Source organism: Macaca nemestrina (genome assembly GCF_043159975.1).
Source record: "Macaca nemestrina isolate mMacNem1 chromosome 8 unlocalized genomic scaffold, mMacNem.hap1 SUPER_8_unloc_2, whole genome shotgun sequence".
Lineage (NCBI taxonomy): Eukaryota > Metazoa > Chordata > Mammalia > Primates > Cercopithecidae > Macaca > Macaca nemestrina.
In genome coordinates this window covers 250,982-263,312 of record NW_027257566.1, presented here as the reverse complement: position 1 = coordinate 263,312, position 12,331 = coordinate 250,982, and the positions used below count along the sequence as shown (strand labels likewise).

General features: G+C 40.0%; 1 protein-coding gene across 5 annotated transcripts in view; it reads left to right on the top strand.

Annotated features, from left to right (window-relative positions):
• LOC139361100 (SH3 domain and tetratricopeptide repeat-containing protein 1-like) overlaps nt 1-12,331 on the top strand; it is a 131,284-nt gene that overhangs the window by 45,613 nt on the left and 73,340 nt on the right. The window lies entirely within an intron of this gene.

Sequence of the window (12,331 nt, the reverse complement as noted above, 5' to 3'; positions counted from 1 at the left end):
TGCTTATTTGTAAGAATTCAAGTTACATCAGGGGTTTTAAAAAATCTTTTGATTTTATTTGTTCTTTGCTTGTGAACCTTGTGTCTTGCATATTGTGGGCACAGTGTCTTTCCCAGCTATTTGCTTGGGGAAGATAAGTTAGAGTTACAATGAACATCAAAGGCTACCTTGTCTAGTAACTTACCTTACAGATGAGGAAATGAGCTGAGGGAAAGGAAGAAACTTGCCCAAGATCACCCAGTGATCAAGTGAGGAAGGTGATAGGGACAGCACTAACGCTTGGTATTCTGAGCCTCATTCTGTTTTCCACTCTTGCCCCTTCTCTTTTTCCTCCTCTCTTCCCCAGCCTTCTAAAGAAAACTTTGCAGTTCTGCTGCAATGTCTACCTAAGGACATCCTGAGGAGACCCCACTTTTCATTAGACTGCTTTTTAAAGCACTGTCCTGCATTTTCTTCTTCAGTCTTCTTGCATCCCATTTTTGGCTATAAGTAATGCTTCTGCTGTGCTGTTCTATCCAATTAGTTTTTTTCTATTTTCATTGAGTGAAAATTAAAACAACAAAAAACATGAGTTTATCTAAATTTGGAAGTTTTAAAACTTGATTAAAGTTTCCTTGGGATATGGATGTAAGACATATATTTTAAAATATTTTTCATTTTCAAAATTAAAAATCAAACCCACATATTTAGCCAGGGTGACTACTTGATAACTACTAATCAGATGGGTCTTCAGTAATGCCACAAGGTTAATACTCTTATAAATCAATTCCCTGGTGTTTTGTGCTACTGAGTTAATACAATTTGATACGGTATCACCTTTAACCAGGCTTTGAGGAGTCACACAAAGGAACAGCACAACAGAACCATAGGGTGGGATGTGTGGGGAAACCGAGATGTAAAACACAGCCTTGACTCTGACATTTACTCCACTGTTGGGAAAAGTACTTCAATACCCAGGGCCTTAATATTTTCCTGTATAAAACAGGAAAAATAGAGCCATCTTTAAGGTTTTGTCAAATCTTGTTGCTGAGTGATTTTATAGTGTCTGCAGCTATCCTCTCTGCTAATCACAACAAGGTTAACTAAATGTTCTTTTGTTTAGTTAAAGATGTTTTTGCATTTGTTTACAAATACTTATTCTTCCCTTCACAAAAAAGGAAACATTTTAAAGGTAATTTATAAGATGTTCAGAGTCTCTTACATATCAACTCTTCACAATGTGATAGAGTAGCTTAACTCCGTTCCTAAGAGTATAGATTCAGATCAGCCTGTATGTAATTAACCCCCAAACCTATGTGGAGTGTGGGATAGATAATATATTTCAAACATGTGAAAAGGCACACGCACACACACACACGCACGCACACACACACACAGTATTACCAAGGCAGAGGTGCAGATGAAAATGTTGGATAGACAGCTCAAAACTCTTAGTACTAAAATAATCCTAATAATAACTTTCCTTCCAAAGTCACCACCGATAATCAGATCTCTTAAAGGTTGGTGCCTTAGGTTTTTGAACTTTGTGTAACTTTTGACTTTCTTATTTGGTTGTATGCTATTTATCTCATAGAAAGAAACTTCTTCTTCATCCTATGCCAGTGCTGTGTTGTAGGGGCTTGTGGATGTTTTTCTGGTCTATAGCAATCCGGGTTACTGGCCTCTGGCTTCTTAGGAGCAAGGCCATCACATGCCTTTTGTTCTTTGCTTGCTTCCTTGTAAGGGCCCGACATACAGTGGGTGCTTAACAAATATTTGATCAACTGAACTCATTTTCCACCTCCGTTCTCTCCCACTTCGATCTCTCCCTTTTTCTTCTTCCAGATTAGTTTTCCTACAGCAAAATGGGAATTGTCCAAAAACTGCCCTTCATCTTTACAACTTGAAGGATTCATTACCCTAAGCAGTCCTTCGAAACTGACTATCACAGACTAGATAAAAAGTCTGGGTTCACCAAGAATAGGCATGTGTGCCATTATATTTTCTGTTGAAAGCTTTGGAAAGTGTCTTTTAGCAAACAACATAAAGCATAGAATTTGACCATTCCTGACAATGTAAAAGGATCATCCACATTCTCACATGTCCATGGCTACTTTCCCACTCCTTCCCCAACCTTGAAATCCTGAATTCAAAAGAAAACATAAGAAGATAGTATGCCTCATGTAAGGCAACAGGTTGCTTAGTCTTTCTTGCCTCTACACATTCAAGAGCTCCAGAAAAATTTCTGAGCTACTTAGGATGCCTGATCCTCTTCTTGGGTAAAAGCAATAAGTCCTACATGTAGTCACCAAAACCATGTCTGTTCAAGGGGTCTTGTACCTGTGATTCATGATTGCATGCTAAATGTAGAAGGATATGCTCTGTTGCAGGGCCATGTCTGGTCACTGTTTAAGTTCTACTTTGGAGGACTAGTTGCTGAGAAGGAAGAGGGAATGATAATGTTAGAAATTGGAATAAAACTTAAGGGGAAAAATCAAGTACAAGGGACCAACAGTACTGAGGGGCAATAGGTTGAAGATTTCTTCGATTATTGTAATATTTTCAAGGAGACCCCCAGGAATCCTTCCTGGCTGACCCCAACATAGCTTTGGCATAGCCCTTATGCCAAATGTCTTAGGCTAACTAACTTTTCCTAAAGAAAATAGAGGAGTTATGGAGACCAATATTTAGTAGAATAATGCCTGATTATCTTGCTTTTGAGGTCTAGTAACTGCTAGTTAACTTGCCTAATTAATTCACATTTAGAGGTAGAGTAACGAGGGTTTCAAGCACTTGAAACACCACTGACTTCATTTCACGTGAGAGTTCTTATGGAGAGCTAATGAATTATGAGGCTGCAGGTCTCTTGGCCAAGTCAAGAGACTTCTAGATTTCCTGTGACTCCCTTTTCTGGTCATAGGTGATTTTGCTTTTGCTTTGAGTATTATAGCACCATAAGGTGTCGGACACTCTACTCTTACCAAGGCTTACACAAAGTTTATCTTGTTATTTGGTAGAGTTTGGCCCATTAAAAAAAAAGAGAGAGAGAGAGAATGATAAAGAGGAGGACAGCAATCCTCACTGCTGAAGGAAGAAGAAAGCTTGGCTTTATTTCCAGTAGGCAGAAAAAAACTTCCGTCTGTGGTTCTGTAGCACCAGTGGAATGTCTTTCTTTGGATAATAAGTGTCCTTCCATACCTCATTAGGCATATTCACAGACAGAGATGTACTATGCATGCAAAATCACCTTCATGGGATGACTGAAAGTCCATGTTTTATTGGACACTAAGTTCATTAGAAAGATGTGGGTGCACAGTTTTGACCAGAAAACCTTGTTAAATGGGAACATAAGCTACAAATATTTTGGCAAAAGATTAAGGTTTATGAACAACCAACCATTTATATTAAGTTACAATTAATTAGGCCATGTTGAGAAACCATTTGGTTTAGTTAATGATTAGACATTTTGTTAGTGAACACTTCCCAGACTTTACTAGCCCTGCTAATCCCTGCTTTGCTCCTGGTCTGAACCCCCACAGTGCCTTGTTTATGGTGCAGTGCCTACTGCTTGTATGCTAGATTAGTGAATGTATAGTTGCCTCCTCCACTACTGTGTGAGCTTCTTGTTTGCCAGGACAGGGCTATATTCCTCAGAGCTGAGGAGAGAGTTGAATCATGTGGTCATTTATTCTCAAATCCTCTTTAACAAGTGAAGCGAAACAGGACAGTGAAAGGCCACTGCACATAGAGGCAGGGGGTCTGGATTTGAGTTCTGAATCTCTAGATCTATTACTAGCTGGAGGTATGGATAGAGTCAGGAAAATTTTCTTCCTTAAGTCTTGATAGCACCTATGTAAGTCCAGATCTGTTGGATCTAGATAAGGGGATTCTCAATAATTACTGTGCATAAAATCAACTGAAAGTTATTTTGCAGTGCAGATTCTTAGCCCCATTCTATGAAATGTTTACTGTTTTATAAATTGATAAATAATTTTTATTAGACAATGTAAATTTCCTTACTTGCACCAGCATACAAAATTATTGAATAATATTAGCAGCAGAATCTTTCAACAAAACAACTATGTATAGCTATTAAACCACTTTGTTTCACTGCTTTTTATTTTCTTTTATTTATCACCATTGTTTTATTTATAAATATTGTTTCTGCTCATAAGGAGTATGTAGTCTCTACATGTTTATAAAATTAATGCCTGAATGAAGTTGCTTAAACAAGGCAGAAGTTGATTTCTTTTTCACTTAAAATTAACCTGTAGTTACACCATTCAAGGCTAGTACAGATACTTTCTAATGTCATTAGGGATGCAGGTCCCTTCCAGGTATCTGCTCTGCTATACTTTAGAAAATACCCTAGTTTGGCTGCTAAATTCCCACCTATTATTTCTGAATTCTAGACAGCAGGGAGAAAAAAAGGCATGGGAGAAGGGCAAAGGAACATCTACCCTTCCTTTTTAAATGTTTTAACCAACCCCCCTTAAAAACACTTTGTTGAGATATGATTACATTCAAAAAGCTGTACCTATTTAATGTGTATATCTCAGTGAGTTTGAGGATAAGGATACATTGTGAAAGCATCACTACCATCAAGATTATAAACATAATCATCACCTCCTGAAGTTCTCCCTCCCATTCTAATTATTATTTCTATTAGTAAGAACAATTAACATAAAATTCACCCTCCTATTATATTTTAAGTATGCAATACAGCATTCATAGCTATAAGCACTATGCTGTAGATTAGACCTCCTGAACTTATTTATGTTTGTATATCTAAAACTTTGTACTGTAATCACACCTACTCATTTACCTGCACCACAGCTCCTGGCAGCCTCCAGTCTACTCTCTGCTTCTGAGTTTATTTGAGATTTCAAATACAAGTGAAATCATACAATATTTGTCATTCTGTGTTTGGTTTATTTCACATGACTTCATGCCCTTCAGATCCATCAATGCTGTCACAAATGACAGGGTTTCATTATTATATAATACTGAATAATATTCCATTGTGCATACATATATATATATATATATATATATATATATATATAACGTTAATTCATCCGTCCGTGAATGAATGATAATGTGTGTCTTCTTCATATATCTTGACTATTGTGAACAGTGCTGAAAGGAACATAGGAGTGCAGATATCTCTTTCACATACTGATTTCAATGACTTCATATATATATTACATATATTTTATATATATATATAAAATAAATGGGATTGCTGGAACAAAATGGTATTTTTATTGTTAATTTTTTGAGAAACCTCCATACTATTTTCCAAGATGGCCCTACTAATTTACATTCCCCCCACCAGTATACAAAGGTTCCCTTTTCTCCACATCCTTACCAACACTTGTTATCATCCATCTTTTTGATAATAGCTATTCTAACAGGTGTGAGGTGATATTTCATGGTAGTTTTCATTTGCATTCCCGTGATGACTAGAGAGGGTAAGAATTGTTTATATATATGTTGTCCATTTGTATCTCCTCTTTTGAGAAATTCCTACTCATATCTGTTTGTTCATTTTAGTTTTTTAATTTTAATTTTATACACAGAGGATACATGTGCAGGTTTGTTACATGGATGTATTGTGTGATGCTGAGGTTTAGAGTATGAATGACCTCGTCACACACATAGTGAACATAATACCCAATAGACAGTTTTTAAGGCCTTGTCCCCAACCCTCCCTCCTCTCTCTAAGAATCTCCAGTGTCTATTGTTTCCACATAAGTGAGAGTTAAACAATGTATAACCCAATGTTTAGCTCTCACTTATAATGGAGAATATGTAGTATTTGGTTTTCTGTTCCTGCACACAATACCACACTGGGCTAATTTTTGTATTTTTGGTAAAGACGGAGTAGCTTCAGCATGTTGGCCAGGCTGGTCTCAAAATCCTGAGCTCATGCGATCCATCCACCTCACAAAGTGCTGGCATAACAGGCCTGAGCCACTGCACCTGGCTTTTCTGAAATTTTTTTTAGCTTACATTAGGTTTGTCTGTTCTAGAATTTTGTGTACATTTATTTATATTATAGGACACTTTTTAGCTTAGCTTTCCCCACTCAGGGTGAGAAAGATTATATTGATCCAAGATGTTGATTAATAGAGTTGATCATCCCCCTTTATTGCCCAATATTACTCTATAATATGCATATAATTTGTTTATCGATTTCCTCTCGATAGACATTTGAGTTGTTCCCAGGTTTTAGCTATTGTTAATAGAACTCAAGGACATATTTTAAAATAAAAAATTTCAATCCAAAATGTCCTTTCCTTTTGACTCTCCAATATTGTGTCAGGGTTACATTTTTGTTGTCATGAAAATCCAATTACATTGAACAAGATGTATTTCCAGAATCAAGATTCAGTATATGTGTGGTCTAGCTGTGTCCCTAGAATGCAGCCCTTATTAGTTTTATTAAGCATTTTCCTATATAAATTGAAATCAAGTAGAAGATGCATTTTTCCACAGTAGGAGAAATAGAACAGTTAAGGACTTTGGAGAGATAGCAACTTGCTGCTTGCCTGTGCAACCCACCTCAAAAGATACAACTCCTCCAACTTTTGGTTTCTGGTAACTTGTCCAAACAATTAGATGTGAACTGACCTTATTCCCTTACAATACTACAAGTCGATCTTCTGCACCTGGCCAAATACAGTATAAAATTGATGGGCATACATTTCTTTTGGTTTCATACATGCTATTTAAAGCTATTCTCTTTGGCTGGGCACTACGGCTCATGCTTATAATCCCAGCACTTTGGAAGGTCGAGGTGCATGGATCACTTGAGGCCAGGGGTTTGAGACCAGCCTGGCCAACGTAATGAAAGGTGTCTTTCTGAAAAATACAAAAATTTTCTGGGCATGGTGGCACATGCCTGTAATCCCAGCTACTCAGGAGGCTGAGGCAGGAGAATCGCTTGAACCCAGGAGGCAGAGGTTGCAGTGAGCTGAGATCCTGCCTCTGCATTCCATCCTGGGTGACAGAATTAACCTTCATCTCAAAAAAATAAAAAGCTAATCTATCCTTTTTTTTGGTGCATTATTAGAATGTAGGAGGTAATAAGGCAAAACTATTGTGGGTATGTTAATGTGTATCTATAATCTATAGCACCTAGATTAGTGCCTAGCCCATCACTTGTGTTGAAAATTGAGAGAACCTTCTTAATATAACTTTTCCACACTCTAGTTCTGAATCTAAAGAAAGAAAAAGATAGGTTAGCAAATATAGGTATCAGTTATTTCTATTGACAGATCATTTGGAGAACATGTTTTTGGATGTGGGAGAATAAAGGTCCCTAACTCTCCACCCCAGAAATAATTTTGCTGATACAAAAATCAGTCAGACATGGTGGCACATGCTTATAATCCCAGCTACTTAGGAGGATGAGGTGGGAAAATCACTTGAACCCAGGAGGCAGAGATTGCAGTGAGCCAAGAGTGCCCCACTGCGCTCTAGCCTAGGCAACAGAGACTCTGCCCGAAAGAAAAAAAATAGTTGTTACTATATAGCAGGTAATTTTATTGTCATCTCATTTAAAATTGAATAGTACATTTGGGTCGAATTCTTATGCCTGCAGAGACATTTGCCTCTGGCTTAAAATCACTGGCTCCAGGAGGAAACTCCACCAGAGGGCATTGTAAGGATTTCATAGTGTCTAAGTCATCTTGGTAATTCTTCAAATAATTCCTGGCAATTCTGTTAGGTCTTGAACTTCACTTACTTCTTACATGTTTAATAAAAAGAAGTTCAAAACGTTGCCATGGCTGTTGAATTCCCACAGGCTTGTCTTCCCTTTAAAATTCATTACATGGTTTGTACTCTTTTACAAATATAATACATAAGTTTGGAGGTGGATGCTTTCAGCCATTAAGTTCAAAAGTACTGCTACATGGGCCGGGCATAGCGGCTCATACCTCTAATCCCAACCCTTTGGGAGGCCAAGGAGGGCAGATCACAAGATCAGGAGATCGAGACCATCCTAGCCAACATGGTGAAACCCCATCTCTACTAAAAATACAAAAATTAGCTGAGTGTGGTGGTGCCCACCTGTAGTCCCAGCTACTTGGGAGACTGAGGCAGGAGGATTTCTTGAACCAAGGAGGTGGAGGTTGCAGTGAGCTGAGATCACACTATTGCACCCCAGCCTGGTTACAGATCAAGATTCCGTCTCAAAAAAAAAAAAAAAAAAAGGACTGCTACATGGACATCCATCATTCTGGCATCTCTGCCATAACAGCTGAGTATCAAGAATGTCTGTTAGTTTCTTTAACTCCAAATTTGTGTTGTGTCCCTTGGTCTCCTGTCATATCATAAAGTGTATTATTTACAAAAAGGACAATTTATCTATAGTTATTTCCTCTCAGTATGCTATATCCTTTTAGAATTTAAACATAGTGTCTCCCAACTTGAAATTTGATTTTTGAAAAACCAGAAAAATGTTTTTGGACACCTTTTATTTCCAGCTGTTTTCATCTTCATCTCCTCTCTTGAACTCAAGTTGAGGGTAAAGTTCATTCGTCAAAATTTCTCCTCAACTCACAACAACCTCATCCCACTCCAATATGATTTTTGCCCCCATGAATTGATGCACATAATTCTTGCTGGCAGTGGTAATGTCCTAATAAAAAAAATCATGAGATGGCATCAGACTTTACCTTATTTTCTAGCTCAGCAGAATTTGATTCCTGTCTGATAAGGAAACCATATTTTCCCTAGAAACTTTTCACTTTTGTCACAGGTTTGGTTCCCAGGGAGCTGGAGATAGATGAAGTTTAGTGTGCAGGATGTTTGTTAGGAAGTAATGTCAGGATCCACATGTGTGGAAAGGATTGGAGGGAAGCCTTATGTGCAAAGGGGCAAGTCTAATGGCAATGCAGCCTGACTTTGTCAACTGGCCGCACAGACAGAGCTGTTCAGCTAAGAAGGCCTCCCCTATTTGTCCCAATTGAATCAAATGGCAAAGTCTATGCATCCCTTGCCTCCATTAATAATTGTGTGCTTGCCACTTGTGGAGGGTGAGACTTTGAAGCAGGTGGCTTTCTGTGGCTGAAGAAAACCTTAAATGTGCTGGCAAACTTTTCCAAAGAGACAGAGAATGGCATCTGCCATGTATGTTGCCCCTTTCCAAAGAGGAAGCAACAAGGGTAATGTCCTCTAATGCCTCTGTTTGCAGATAGGGGGACAGTAATGTCTGTCCCTCCTGTGACCTAAGAAGAACAGATGGCAGACATGCAGCCAGGCAGTTAGAGGTGACAAAGTGTTAGGAGATAAACATCTGTCATAAGCAGTGCTTCTTTGAATCAGGTGTGACACAAGTCTTGCATCCCTTGCATGGACTCCTTCCCCGTTATCCTGCTGTCCTACCTCATGAAGGTGAGTGAGGGCTGGGTGGTGGGCATTCCCAGGACGAGGTACACTTTGCCTGCAGTGTTCCCACATGAGTTCCAAGGTAGCCCAGGTGGTCATCCATGAACTTTGTATTTTCCTTATGCTTCTTGTCTTTGCCTTTGAGGAACACGTTTCATTGGACTCTGAGTCCAAACAACTCATGTATCCTTATATCTTCACATTGTCCTTCACTTAAGGGAATCTCTAATCTCTAATGCCTTTGTTTTATTTTTACTGTCAATATTATAATAATTAACATTGTCGTTATTATCTTCATTGTTGGTTTTCAGTTATTTTTATCAATGGCGTTAATATGAATTATTCTTTTGTGGCTACTTACACCAAGATGAAGATAATTTATTAGTTCAGGAAGAATCTGCATTCTGAATATGAATAGAAGTTAACACTACAGATGGGCAGACACATGCCCTCCCAATTCCTGATGGACCTCCTAGTGCCTCCTAGACCTAAGGGGTCTCCTGCAATTTTCCAAGATGCCACCAAGGCAGGGATCCACTTGTGCATGCTTGAGAGCATCCAGGATGAAGTGAGGCTCTGGAAAAATGCATGAGTTTCCACATAATCCCCAAAAACCTTACAGGTGAACTGGATGCCACAGAAACAGGAGTGGTCATTGACACAACAAAGTCACCAAAATTGTTTTGAAGTCAATTAGGAAACCCAGGAATCACTCTTGCTGCCATTAAGTGGAAGAACAGGAGCCTGTGAATGGCATCCATGTCCTGCCTGAGACTCCACAGATATTTCTATGTGGCTTCAGGTACCAGGAATCTCCGTGATTTTCAGAAAGGCAGGGACAGCTTATGCCAGCCCATCCCTCTGCAGAATGTGCCCCAGCAGATCAGAGGCATGGAACCATCATGGACTGCACAAAGGCTCAAGGGCAGCTTCCCAGACCTGCCTGTGACTCTAGGTAAGTTCTGAGTCCATGTGGGTGCCCAGGAGAGGTTAATGATGACCTGGAAAGATGGGACAAGCTGACACCACCCCTAAACAATCTGCAGGATTCCAACTTCAGCAGGAAGCCAAGGACCAGCTCATGCCACACTAGTGCACTTTGAAAACCCCTGGATGCAATGCCGCTCTGCAGAGAGTTCAACAGAGAAGTGGCTGGGAATTTTGCATTCTAGGCTGCATTTTACAGTGCTTCTGGACACGTGATCAGAAATTTAACATTGGTATATCTAACTCTGACATTTTTCACGACATGGTTTTTAAAAATGAGGTAATATAGACAAAATGTAATATGACCATATGTATTATATGCCAAAATATGCTTCACTGGCATCAAGTAGACTCACCTTGAAATCGAATCTAGGACAACCTCCATCTTCAGAATATTTTCTTTTCCAGAGTGAAACTCTCCCACCAAAAACAAAATCATAGGTTTTCGACTCCAACAAACCGACAGAAAACCAATATATTTATTCTACCACCGTGAAATGGACTGCGGTGAAACACAGATGAAGAAAGTCAAAACCACTTTGTCCTTCAGTGCCTGGCTCCTTCTCCACCTCCTCCTGTGACTCCAGGCATTATGCCTGAAGAGTCTCCGGGACACCAGTGGGGCTGTATTTCCTTGGGTCCCCTTGTCATTTCTCTGGATTTGCGAGGATCCAGTGGACTTTCTGTGGAACTCTCATGTCGGGGAACTTTGGTTGCATCTGCTGAAACTCCATTCCCCTTGGAATTGCGCTTCATTAATTATTCATGATTCAGGTGGGAACACCTGCTTAAAACCCCCTGTGGCAGTTCTCTGAGCTTTCCAGTCACATCATTTCCTGCCACGCTCTTTGGTTCATTTTGGTCATGCTCCTTTTGCTGTCAGAGGAGCAGAGTTGATCTTGTTGATTCTGGATACTGATACTTTCTAGGTGGTCTGGATAATCAAGGTAACGACCCCCAACCGTGGCGGAAAGGGAACAGCCATTTGGTGTCGCTCAGACAATCCCGCTCATTTCGGAGGCCTCCTAGATGTGGAATCCTGGTCAGAATTGTTCCCGGGTCAGAGAACGGAGATAGCCTGTGCATGATGTGATACCTTTACCTAGAGCTTTCAGTGAGTCTCCACCTCAGCTACTCTTAGGATCAGGGGGAAAAGCATGGAAAGGCCCGGTGCTCAGGCATCCGGAAAGAAGATGAGATGAATATTCTACCTCTGAAGTACATCCCAAATCTGGGAGTTTATTTCAGCTTTACTGGGTTCTACTTGGCGAATGAAACTGTGCCTCGTTCATACGCACATCCGGAAACCACTTCATGGGGGCCGTCACAGTTTGAACCCCACACGTGGCATCACGGTGAGCCAAATGGGGACTCGTGGTGCAAGTGACGCTCCCCACGTGTTAGCCTGCATGAGATTCACTTGGCGGAATATGACTAGGTGCGTGTTGGTAGAGTGGGGTTGAGGTTCTCTAGCCCCTGTGGATGTTTAAGAAGTCAAAGGTCCTGCCAAGTCCTGCGGTCCCCTCAATGAACTCTGTTTCGGAAACATAATGACTTGGATTGCTAACAAGTCAAGAAATTTTCAAGCCCTTGGAAAATCAGTTACACACAAAGACGGAATGAAAGTCAAAAGAGAGTACGTCCTCTTTTTGAGAATTTTATTCACTTCAAAACAAATTAAACACACCTATTTCCAATGGCATTCCAGTGCCCAATTTTCGAGGCTGAGGAAACACCCCAAGAACGCTTTGTGTAGAACGCTTCACAGCGTCCAAAACACTGCTGTCAGGGCAGGGCACAGCTGAAGGCCTGTATCTCTCAGGGTTCCCTAACTGTTCCCTGATTCAGTCATCTAGAGAGCAAACACACAGTCATTCCCATTTCCTACTGACATCACAGCGGAAGTCTGCTGCAGGTCACCCAGTTTCTGAGGCAACGAATCACTGGCACAGAAGCTTCTCGTGGT